Source organism: Astyanax mexicanus, chromosome 15 (assembly GCF_023375975.1).
Source record: "Astyanax mexicanus isolate ESR-SI-001 chromosome 15, AstMex3_surface, whole genome shotgun sequence".
Classification (NCBI taxonomy): Eukaryota; Metazoa; Chordata; class Actinopteri; order Characiformes; family Acestrorhamphidae; genus Astyanax; species Astyanax mexicanus.
Genome location: NC_064422.1, coordinates 9,679,919 through 9,692,674, shown reverse-complemented (window position 1 = coordinate 9,692,674; position 12,756 = coordinate 9,679,919). Strand labels below are relative to the sequence as shown.

The 12,756-nt window shown below is 40.0% G+C and overlaps 1 protein-coding gene across 5 annotated transcripts in view; it reads left to right on the top strand.

The window, feature by feature from the left end:
- The window catches only part of tanc2b (tetratricopeptide repeat, ankyrin repeat and coiled-coil containing 2b), a 156,932-nt gene that overhangs the window by 25,681 nt on the left and 118,495 nt on the right, over nt 1-12,756 (top strand). For all 5 annotated transcript variants that reach the window (XM_049465184.1, XM_049465187.1, XM_049465183.1 and 2 more), the window contains exon 2: nt 10,683-10,764. The gene's annotated coding sequence lies outside the window, so the exon portion shown is untranslated. The remainder of the gene's footprint in view (nt 1-10,682; nt 10,765-12,756) is intronic.

The following is a 12,756-nucleotide window of genomic DNA, read 5'->3' as shown; positions in this document are numbered from 1 at the left end:
CCTTTTATCTTCTCTCTCTTAACTCTGCTTTAAACTGTGTACATTATTAAAACTTCGCAATCTTTTCTGATTTAATCCACTCCCACTTTTAGCATCTCATCTTATAGGGAAAGGGGCGTGGCCACAGACACAGCTGTCATCACAACACAGTTGAGGTAGAGTTTGTGTTCCGTAGGACATTCCTATGAAGACACTCATGAAAGACGTTCTTCTGCGATCTGTTGGTCACACATTTGGAAAAATCGAGGTGTTGTGGTGACATCACATTATTTCTTCATGGAAATACATATTAAATAATTGTAAATATTTGCACTATAGACTGCGTTTTCCTGCTGTTTTTGTCCAATTTCTTGGTGCTTTACCCATGTGTTTGGACGTGCCCGGTGAATTGTGAGTAACTCAGTTGAGAGAGTATTGCCACATCATTAATAAAGGATACATCAGTCGCGTCCTTCAATTCACTCCAAACATCTACTGCATTCCTTGGCTGGAGATGAAGGATGCTTCACTTTGAAACAACCTTCAAAGGCATAGTGGCTGAGAAATTTCTTCTTCTTTTTTTTCTTCTTCTTCTTCGTCATCTTTTTCTTCTTCTTCTTCCTCCTCACGTTCTTCTTCCTCTTCTTCTTCCTCTTTTTCTTCTTTTCATTCTCCTTTTTCTTTTCCTTTTCTTCTTCTTCTTCTTTTTCTTTTATCCTCCTTTTCTTCTTCTTTTTCTTTTCCTTCTTCTTTTTCTTTTCCTTTTCTTCTTCTTCTTTTTTTCCTTCTTCTTTTCCTTCTTCTTTTTCTTCTTCTTCTTCTTCTTCTTCTTCCTTTTCTTCTTCTTTTTCTTCTTTTACTTCTTTTCTTTCTTTGTCTTTTCCTTCTTCTTCTTTTCCTTTTTCTTCTTTTTCTTTTTCTTCTTCTTTTTCTTTTCCTTCTTCTTCTTCTTCTTCTTTTTCTTTCTCTTCTTTTTCTGATCTTTTTTTTTTTTTTTTTTTTAGAAATTGGTGGTATTATTTGTTTGGTTGCATATTTTTTTAACACTAATATTAAACCATTGTGTACCTAAAAACAGTAACACTGCTGCAGCCTTAGAGGAGGAGAAATCAGACGCACTGTTAAGTTTGACCATAACTCATCATTAGTCATCGGCTGCGGCTGCAGGCACAATAAACTTGACTCAGCTATAGAAAGATAGAAAGCCCAGTAAACAGGGAAGTCCCTCTGGAAGCTCACCATAAAAGAGCACTGTAAGCAGTGTGTGTGTGTGTGTGTGTGTGTGTATTCTAGGCCTATTGAAGAAGGCTCTTGAACGTGGAGGGTCTGAGCTGGGTGTGAAGGATGCCTTTGTCTGCCCGTGGCATTCCTTCTCCTCCTTCGCTCCCTATCTCCGGCTCACTGCGCTGGCATGTGGAGTGGGTGTTGGAGCCGACAGCCCAGCCATTGAGAATAGAGCGAGGCGGGTCGGGGGCGCGGGGTCTCTGTGCTTAGAAGAATAATAACTGAAATGATACATGACCTGCGTGATGTACGAATGCGCAGAATGAAGGGCTTTGAGAAGACTGAAGGCACAAATGTGACTTTTGACCTGTCTATGCGCCACAATTTTACGTATGTGAGCATCGTTTAAAAGCTTTTGGTGGGGATTTGCTATTGGTGTATACAGAGAGCATATAAAGAGAGCATTCATGATGAGAACTTCATAAATGATGCAGTCACTGTAGCCTACGACCGAAGCCACAGGCCGGCAGAGCACATACTGTTAGCATTTGACTTGCAGATTAGCACATTTTTGTTGTTGAACAAAACAGGAGTTTGTTGAAGTTGAGGTCCAAGTTTCCTTCTGTGAACTTCCTGTGCAGACTTTCTGACCACAAGCTGAAATAACTGATAGACCATGTAAAAAAAAAAAAAAAAATAGAGTACCAGTCAAAAGTTTGCATGCATCTTCTCATTCAGTGCTTTTATTTACTTAGTTATTTATTTTTCCTACATAGTATACTGAAATCATCCAGACTGTGAAAGAACACATAAGGAATAATGTAGTAACTTAAAAGTGTTAAACAAACCAAAATACTCTGTGAAGAATTATCTTATCTGGGCAGCTGTTAGCTTTCAGTTAATGATTTCTGAGACTGATAACTCTAATAAACTTATCCTGTACAACAGAGGAAACTGATGCAGTCCTGATGAGAGCCAGTTTCATCACAGCATTTAATAAGTGGACATTGCAGTGGGTGGTATTGATTGTGATATGTGGTGTCTGGGTAGAATTGTCCTCGCAAACAGACAATTAAGCAGAAATCGCATCCACACTTAATGTGTATCCAGTATAAGGGTGCGCAATATGACCCTAAAATCACAATATTTCATGGTATTTTCATGATAATGATACTCTTGGCGATATGACAAAACACTGAATTAAAAAAAACGTTTTAATAAAAACAATACTGCAACAGAATTGAGAGATTAAAAAATTGAAGAATTTTATCAGATTTGTAGAAGAAGTCAATGATCCAGAATGTAATGGTACTAATAACAATGCACTCCAACTATCTCCATATATATCCAGGATTAAAGTAAAATAAATGATACTGGACAGATATAATCTGTCTCTGGTAGATATTTTATGGGAAATGAGAACAGTGTGAATTTTTCTGTTGCTATGTTTTGTGTGATAATTAGCGGTGAGTGAGATGGCACAATATTTCAGGGTATAATATTGTTCACAATATTAAAAAATGTTGGCGATATTATTGCGTATGATGTGGTACACCCCTAATCCAGTACAACATTCTTTAATGTTTGTTATGACAAAAGTCCTGGAACACAATACTACTTCCTTGGTAATGTCATAGCCATTTGGATCTGCTACTGTAAATACTGCCAGGTGAATTGAGTAACATTGATGAGCTGATTATAATGACATCTGCAAAAGTGTAAATATATTAGGCAGCGAGTGAACAGTCTGTTTTTAAAGGTGATGCGTTGAATCAGGAAAAATGGCATGTTTTTAGTTTGTAACATGGGCCAGACTGTGATGGCTAGAAGACTGGGTCAGAACATCTCCAAAACATCAGGCATCAGGGCAGGTCTTGTGGGGTGTTCCTTGTTTGCAGTGGTCAGTACGTACCAAAAGTTCTCCAAGGAATGTATCTGTTGAACCAGCAAGTGACAACGGGATTGTGGGCTCCCACAGGTCACTCATGCTCATACAGGCCCCACCTCACAACTTACAGGACCTGGAGGATTTGCTGCTAATGTCTAAAGGTGTCCAGATACCACAGGATGCCTTCAGGGCTCTTGTGAATTCAGTGTTATCTCAGGAGCAGCCTGAGTCCCCTCCAAATCCTCTTCCTCTCAGTTGAAATTCCACATCCTCTCGCTGGCACCACAGGCCAACGCTCCTCTGATCCCTCAAAGGTGGAATTCCCAGCTGCCCATCCTGCTGCTCCTCTAATCCCAGGCGCTGATGCAGGATAACACGGTTTGTTCTGTTTGCGTTCCTGTTATGACTCACTTCCCCACTCATGCGTCTGCATACAGAGTGTGGGGCGACGGTGAGATAGAGACGACCGACAGTGTGTTAGCACACACGCGACGCAGCCAGGTGAGTCACTCGCGTCTGCCGCCTCTTTATCCTCGGATTAGAGGAGCTTTAATTCCTGCCATTGGTGGCACATAATTGATTGCAGTGAATGTGTTTTCTAGGGAAGAGGTGTGTCACAGGGTGCTAAAGAGGCTGTTTTGATACACCACTGCTTTTTAGTGTGTACGTGAGACCAGCCTTCCTGAGTAGAGGGAAAATATTTTAGGACTAGGATAGTTTAGGACTTCTGAATTAAACAGAAGGACTTTTATAAGAGGTCACCACCTCTTTTCCAACTGGCACTGATGCAGCATCACTAGGCAGCCAGCAGATGCACTCTGTACCACCCATCATCACACTAGAAGTGAAATGGGGAGAAGGCAACTCCCACCCACCCATAGAGAGCATGGCCAATTGTGCTCTCTCAGACTTCAGCTGCTGATGGCCAGCAGCACGATCTTGGATTCTAACCGTTGATCCTCGGATAGTAGTAGTGACTTAGTTCAGTCCACTCAGAGCTCAGAGACTCCTGAATAAGAACCTCCTAAATAATGAATGCAGTGTAATAAGAATACTGTAATGATGGATTGGAGTGTAACATCACTAGGTCGTCATGTTAGACAACATAACATCACTGGAGTGCAACATTGCTGGATTGTAAGTACTCCTCTATGCAAGAGTGCAACATCACTGGGGTGCAACATCACTGGGGTGCAACATCACTGGGGTGCAACATCACTGGGGTGCAACATCACTGGGGTGCAACATCACTGGAGTGCAACATCACTGGAGTGCAACATCACTGGAGTGCAACATCACTGGAGTGCAACATCACTGGAGTGCAACATCACTGGAGTGCAACATCACTGGCAACAACAAGAGTGTAACAAGACTGGAGCATAAGATCACTGGAGAACGTGACTGGAATGTCCCAGCACTTTTATGTAATAACACTGCTTTTTATATACACTGCAGTGTAGCAACATTTTAAAGGTAATAGCACAGTGTAGTCATAGATTGTAGTGTAATGTGGAGTGTAACATCACTGGTGTATAACAGGATTGGAGAGTGACATTACTGGAGTGTAACATCACTGGAGTGTAATGATTGATTGGAGTGTAATGTGGAGTGTAACATCACTGGAGTGTAATAGCATTGGAGCGTGATATCACTGGAGTGTAACATCACTGAAGCGTAATGATTTATTGCAGTGTAGTGTGGAGTGTAACATCACTGGTATAAAACAGGATTGGAGGATGACATTACTGGAGTGTAATATTTGATTGGAGTGTAGTGTGGAGTGTAACATCACTGGAGCGTAATGATTGATTGGAGTGTAATGTGGAGTGTAACATCACTGGAGTGTAATGATTGATTGGAGTGTAGTGTGGAGTGTAACATCACTGGAGTGTAATGATTGATTGGAGTGTAGGGTGGAGTGTAACATCACTGGAGTGTAATGATTGATTGGAGTGTAGGGTGGAGTGTAACATCACTGGTATAAAACAGGATTGGAGAGTGACATTACTGAAGTGTAACATCACTGGAGCGTAATATCACTGGAGCATAATGATTGGGGTGTAACAGCACTGGAGCATTAGGACACTAGAGTGTTAGGTCAGTGGAGTGCAATGGCTTAGTGAACGTAACAGCACTGGAGTGTTAGGACCCTGGATACTAGTGCACTAGAGCATTAGGACAGTGGAGAGTAATGTAACACTGGCAGTAAAATGAGATTTGTGGGAAGTGTGGGGTAACAAAACGATATAAGGACAATCCAAGTGAGCAGAAGAGATGAGTGAGGGAGAACAGAACTGGCGGTGATTAATCGCACTCTTCAGGCAGGCGAGGGGGTGGGACGGGGGGGTGGACGCTGTAAGGATGAACAGTGGCAGTTGTGAATGTAATAGAGATTTATAAATGCCATTAATAGTTTCACAAGCTCTCATTTGCAATACGAGCGCAGTAACGGATCTGCAGCCATTCAACATCAGCTGTCGACTTACTGCCTCAATTCTATCTGACTAGGTCTGACTGGACTGCAGAGGAAGTGCCGACGTGATGTGTAGTGACAGCACACACACACACACACACAGTAGTTTGAAAGACAGTGTCTGTCTAATGGAGTGGAAGTGTAACCCCCTTAAAACTAGTCCCTTTACTTGGGAAGGGGAAGGTTAACATGCACCATTGCCTGGCGCACCATATCAACCACTTTAAATGCAATGGCAGTGTTAGTTTCTTCATTTCCTACAGAAACAGTTTGACTGTTGTGAGGTTAGAGATTTGATGAATACTAGTTTTAACAGGCTTAGAGCCATGTGGGATATCTTAGCAACCACCTTAGCATTACTGAAGCAACCTGGCAACATTATTGTAGCCACCTAGCTAGCCAGTCCTCGCCTAAAACACCATAAAAGCCATAAAGGTACATCTGAGCAACCACCTTCCAACATCCTTACACCTTTCACATCATATCAACTACTTTAAATACAATGGCAATGCGAGATTTTTCTCATTTCCTACAGAGCAGTGTAGGAACCTGCTGGCAACATTATAGTACTCACCTAGAACACTACAATAACACAAAAGAGCACCTGAGCAACCACCTTCTAACATCCTCACACTCACCTAGCATACTATATTAACCACTTTAAATATGATGGCAATGTAAGAGTTTCCTGATTTCCTACAGAATCAGTTTTGTTGTAAGGTTAGAGCTTTGATATACTCACCTGGAACACCATAATAGCCATACAAGAGAACCCGAGCAACCACCTTCCAACATTCTCATGCTCACTTAGCATACCATGTCAACACCTTTAAACACAATAGCAATGGGAGATTTTCCTCATTTCCTACAAAGCAGTGTGTGGTATCATACCAACCACCTTAGCCACACCTTAGCAACCTTCTGGCAGCATTATAGTAACCACCTAGCTATCTAGTGCTCACTTGAAACACCACCATAGTTATAGAAGAGCACTTGAGCAACCACCATCTAAAACACTCTTTAAATACGATGGCAATGCGACAGTTTATTTCATACAGACTCTGAATCTTTTGTGAAGTTAGAGATCTGACCCCGTCGGTTCATCATAGATGTGTGGGATGCAGCCTGTGATGTAGAACCACACACACACGCACACACACACTCTGATCTGTCACACAGATGGGCTCGGGCAGGGCAGCAGGGCTCGGCAGCAGACTGGGTTTGGGGGGCAGCTGTGGATTCACTCTGTAGAGGCTAATTTACTCAGAGGGAATAGAATCAAAGCCACACATGAAAGAGTCGATCACTGGCCTCCCCTCAGCAGCGCCAGTCCTACCAGTACCCCGCCAGTCCCTCTTCTCATTTATTTCTTTATTTCTGAACACGCAACAACACCTGATGCAGCTCAAACCAATTCATTACACACACTCATCACCTTACACTGCTGTTTATCAAGCATGAGGAGCAACCACTGAGAGAAACCAAGACTCAAAATCAGAAAACATCTACCCATTTATGTTTACATAACATTTGAATTATTAATAATTAATATTTCACTGCTAATGGAGTCATATTGTTCCTGCCCACATGTATTTAATTGTGTCTATCTGGCAGTGTTAATATTTGAACAGCAATAGATTTAAATCTATTTCTCTATCTGATGTAATTCTGTAAACAGCCTGAAGGGGGCAGTAAAGACCAGCATTTCCCTTCAGCCCAGGATCCAGTACAGACTGGAGGGATGTTCAGACTGTCGCTGCATCCATAAACCCAAAATTTACTCCTTTTTCCTTCTGTTCCTCCTCCTCTCCTCCTTGACCCGGAAACTCATTTTGTCACTCCATTTTTCCGCCTGTCCGAATACCAGAGGAGACAGAAGAAGCTGCTTAAAATCCTCATTGCAGCTTCTTTCAGCAGAGGATGTACCAGAGTACCTCTACCCAGAAAGTCTTTTAGGGATTTTTGAGTGACATCTCTGTGGCCACGCCCACAGAGCACATGAACAAACATTGAATTAATTAATTCATTGTTTTAATTGTGTATAACATACACAATTATGCAACTGTACAAGATGTATCATCGCTTATTATGAACAAAAAAGAGAGAGATTTAAATTTAAAATAAAAAATATATATTAAAAGAAACGTCATAAGGCTTTCACTTCTATCTAATTGGAAAATATTTAAGAAATGTAGTATTTTCTCCACAATGAGCAGGAGTTTAAAGATTCACAGTTAACACAATAAAAGGATGGCCATATCTGTGCTACAGTACAAAAACTGGCAGTGAACTGAAAGGGTCTTTAAGAAAAACAAATGGACTCAAATCAGAAAAAAATAATATTAAAAAACATATATTGTAATGGTATATCATAAATTATATTTAACATATTTTAAAAAAGTCTTTAAAAAGGAGAGGGTGATTTTTAGCAAACAGAAAAACTCTCACTTTCTCTCTTTCTCTCTCTCTCTCTCTCTCTCTCTCTCTCTCACTTGCTTCGTCTCTCGCTCACTGGCTCTTTCCCTGCTCACTTGTGCAGAGCCCCCCCCCCCCCCCAGTAAAAAAGCCGTAGTACACCAGACCTAAACCACACTACTCTATTATTACTGTCCCCTCATGATAATACCGAATTTTTGGTAATATCTAATGCTGATATTTCTTAAAAAAACTCTTAAAAACTGAAATGAATCCAGCTATATGCTTAGGAAAAAAATAATTGTAGTATAAACAGTAATTCTGTTTTTTTTTTTTTTTTTTTTTATAAAGTGCCAAAAAATAGGCATGCTCATTGTTTGTTCCAACAAGATGATGATGACACATGATGACACAGTATGAGAATGAGATTACTCATGTCGGCTCTTAAGTAAATTCATTTTATGAGAATAATTATTGCTTTTTGTATTTTTTGGTTATAATTTATTTTGAAAAAAGTATTTTTAAAAAAGTGTAATTTGGGTATTGGTATTGAATTCAAAGTATTGTACTGGTATCTGTATCGAAAATGTACATGATGTTCACAATACCCAGCTCTAATTATGCAGTAAATTTAAAATGACAAGCTGGGGGCGAGTTTTGAGAGCGGATAAGTTTCAATAAAAATATTGTTTTTGATACATTGAATCAATAATGTATAGTTTATATGATCTGTAGGCTCTCCAGTCTTTACTGTGAGTAAGGCGGGATAATGAAGTACAGTAGTTGTGTAATCTGATGTCCGTGATGCAGCTGGAGTTCCTCTGCATTAAGAGCCGCTGGCTGTGTGATAGTTATCCTCTAGTGTATCTTATCCAGTCATATCTGCCTCGTCTCGAGATCTGTGAGTTATATAACAGCCTCCAGTCTGAACCCAGTGTGAGGAAGATGAAAGGAGAAGCTGTGGGGTTCTGGATGATGTTTGGATTATTTGTTGGAGGCCGGTGAAGAGTTCAGAGCTGATGGTTCCAGCTTGTTGAGATCCAGTTTCTGCATCAGAAAGAAGCTTCTGAGTCTAGAAGTCGTATCTGAATCTGTTGCTCTGTGACTCACTGCAGATTATGAGTGTAATATAGGAGTGATATATGAGTCATTTCTGATTTAATAGCTCTTAATAGTTTCCTGGTTGGCAGGTTTGACCGTGATTTGGCTTTGCTGGATGAAGTAATTAGATAATGCTCGTTTCTATTCAGTTCAGTCAGGACCTTCAGCAGCTTCTTTTAAGTATTTGTTTTTTTAAATGCCCTTTTAACACTCATGCAGGTTTCCAAAAACTAGGCCTGTCACAGTAATTACATAATCGATTTTAGCTTAAATCAGTTTTGCTCATGGTTTTAGCTTAAAAGTTGATTTTTTGTAGGGCTGTCATTTGTAAAGCATTAACATGCATGATTAATTTGCAATCAGTAATGTGTTACTATTGTTTTATATGCAAATAATTAATTACCCCAACAAGTTTGACCCCAACTTCTGCCAGCATCTGCCCCACCCTTGCCCAACACGGGGATTTCTTTTTTTTTTTCTCTCTCTTTTTTTCAGTGGTTCGGTTGTGATTTAAAATGTGATCTTGTCTCAAACCGACCCAGCTATCAAATTCACTTCTTTTTAATTGAGCTAAACTGCTGATAAGGAGCAGTCTAATCTGGTATTTTACCCAGATAATATACTGCTATGAACACAAAACGCTGTCTCTGCTGCTTCATGCTGTTTACACACTAGGAAAGTGGTATGTGCAGCGTTCACTGCTATACTCATCTAAAAAGTTCTTATTCAGAAATCCTTACAGAAATCCTTACATCCAAGCTAAGATGTTTACAATATAGTAAAATAAGTTACCTCTAATAAATTTATCATGTATTCTTTTTTCCAGCGCCCCATTCATTATTTTATTTACATTTAAATAGCCACTATAAAAACTTGCGTCTTAAAAAGAACAAATGCGATTAATCACAATTAATCACAGAATATTGTTGTGATTAATCAGATTTTTTTTATTACATTTTTTTTAAACACACTGGTTTATGTTTTGTATTTTTCTATATTCCAATTTCAGCTTAACTATTATTAATAATAAATGATTAATTGCTTTTTTATGTGTTTATCTGTTTTATTATGCCATTTTATTTAGCTTATTTCAGCAGAATAAAGCTATTTTATTTAGAATTATTAGTAAAGTGTAAAACAAATAAGAATATGATTTATACTTTAGATTCTTCTTTAGAAGTGTCTTCATGAGGGAGAGTCACCTGGAATAGTTTTCTCAGCGTCTTGAAGGAAGGAGTTTCTGGAGGTGCTGGACAATAGTTGCAGCTTTTCCTTCATGCTGTGAAGCTCCAGCTCATCCCAATTAAATCACCTCAAATCACCATCTCAGTTCATCAGCTTTAGATCAGTTTCAATAGTTTTTTTTTTACTGTTTACTACATAATTCAATATGTGTCCCTTAATTGTTTTCATGTCTTCAATAGAAATCTACAATGTAGAAAATAAATTACATAAAAAAAATACTAGTAGGGAATTTATACTGAGGTTAAGCAGCATTAGTTGTATTTTGGTTAGTGTAGAATATGAAATCTTCTAGAATTTTAGAGGACACAGTATTTATATATCAGTGATGCATTACTGACCTCCACCCTGTTCCTGCAGCTGCCCGCTGCTTCGTCATGCATGGAGGGAGGAGGTGGACCAGTTAACCTGAACCTGCAGGCAGCCCACCACGGAGCACACAGTAAGACTGCTTTCCTTTACTTTCTCTCTCTCTCTCTCACACAAACACACTCACACACACAATGCCGTGCCCACTCCAATAGTGAGGGATTCAGTCCGGACCCGGATCGACTGATGGTTTTAGGCGTGGATAAAAACTCCTTCATCTGGATGCTAATGCAGTGCTGCTGCCAGGGTTGATTACTTTTCCTTATGGTGAATAGCCAGCGGCCCCCCTGCCCCCATGTCACAACTTCATTTACTCTCTTAGAAAGCCTGTCATGGACACAGCCTCTGACACACACACACACACACACTCACACTCACACACACACACACACACACACACACTCGCTCTTTCTCTCTCGCTGTCTGATCAGGCAGACAGAGGGGCCGTGCAGCATACCAATAGACCTGTCTGGAATCCGTGATGTAACTGCCGGCTCCCTGCGCAGTCCTGCTCGCCTTCATCCCGATCCATTAATCATCCGCACAGACGAACGCTGCGCTGGATTTACACAGCGCTCTGAGTCCTCGCCTTCAGGAGATACGCGCCCCGGCTCTGCTGCATCATTATGGGTTTATCAACAAAGCAGTCTGATTAAATCACGCCGTCATTAACACCTATTGTGTTCTTAGCAGATGAGTCACAAACACATTCTTCTTCTGTATTTCTATCTGCTATAAAGTTTTATAAATAATGAAGTATCTGGCAAACATCCGCATGAGTAGGCCTGTCATAACGATGATAACAGTTTTTTAAATATGCGTACAGCTCTGGAAAAAATAAGAGACCACCTAAAAATGTTGAGTTTCTTTGATTTTACCAAATTGAAAACCTCTAGAATATAATCAAGAGGAAGATGGATGATCACAAACCATCAAACCAAACTAAACTGCTTGAATTTTTGCACCAGGAGTAAAGGAATAAAGTTATCCAAAAGTAGTGTGTTAGACTGGTGGAGGAGAACATGCAAAGATGCATGAAAACTGTGCATCTTAAAAACCAGGGTTATTCCACCAAATATTGATTTCTGAACTCTTAAAACTTTATGAATATGAACTTGTTTTCTTTGCATTATTTGAGGTCTCAATGACAATATCTTTATAAGGAATTTTGGAAAAATGTTGTCAGTAGTTTATAGAATAAAACAACAATGTGTTACAGCCAATAAAACCCAAAAGTCAGTGTCTCAGAAAATTAGAATATTATTTAAGAGCAATTGGTACTTTTGGCAGTGTGGGCAGTGTGTCCATAAAAGTTGTCAGTAGCAGAGGGAAGCATGAAGTGCTGTAAGATTTTGTGGGAAAACAAAACTGCGCTGACTTTAGACTTGATAATAAAACACAGTGGATCAACACCAGCAGATGACATGTCTCTCCATCACTGATCATCAGTAAATTTTACATTTCATTTGTAAATCAAGGGAGCAGAGTCTGGAGGAAGAGTGGAGAGACACACAGTCCAAACTGCTCGAGGTCTAGTGTGAAGTTTCCTCCAATCAGTGATGGTTTGGAGAGACATGTCATCTGCTGGTGTTGGTCCACTGTGTTATATAAAGTCAGTGCAGAGTTTTCCCTGAAAAGGTCTTACAGGACTTCATGCCCTTTTATTGGAATTGAAGGCTTTGTGCAGTTTGTGTTGAGTGGAGTTGATTTAGCTGTGTTTGGTAAGCAGTGTTAGCTCAGTGCTAATGGTCATATCTGGTCAGTGGAGTCTAGTCTGTGCTACTGCATGTTCAATATTAATTAAAGTGAGTGTGACGCTGTCAGGCCTTTGCTCATGCTCTGCTCACTCTGAGATCGGCTGCTAATGAGGGAACAGATGTCGTCGGCTCAGTCCGAGGTGCTTTGCTGTCTCCACAGAGACCAAACAGATTGTTTAGGTTTAGTACAGCATTAGTTTTAATATACTTAATATTCACATCTCTTTTCTTAGTCCTGATGTTGAAACAGCAGTCTGCACTGTTGGGAAACTTTGGTCCAAATCCTGGACTTTAAGGGTTCTCATATG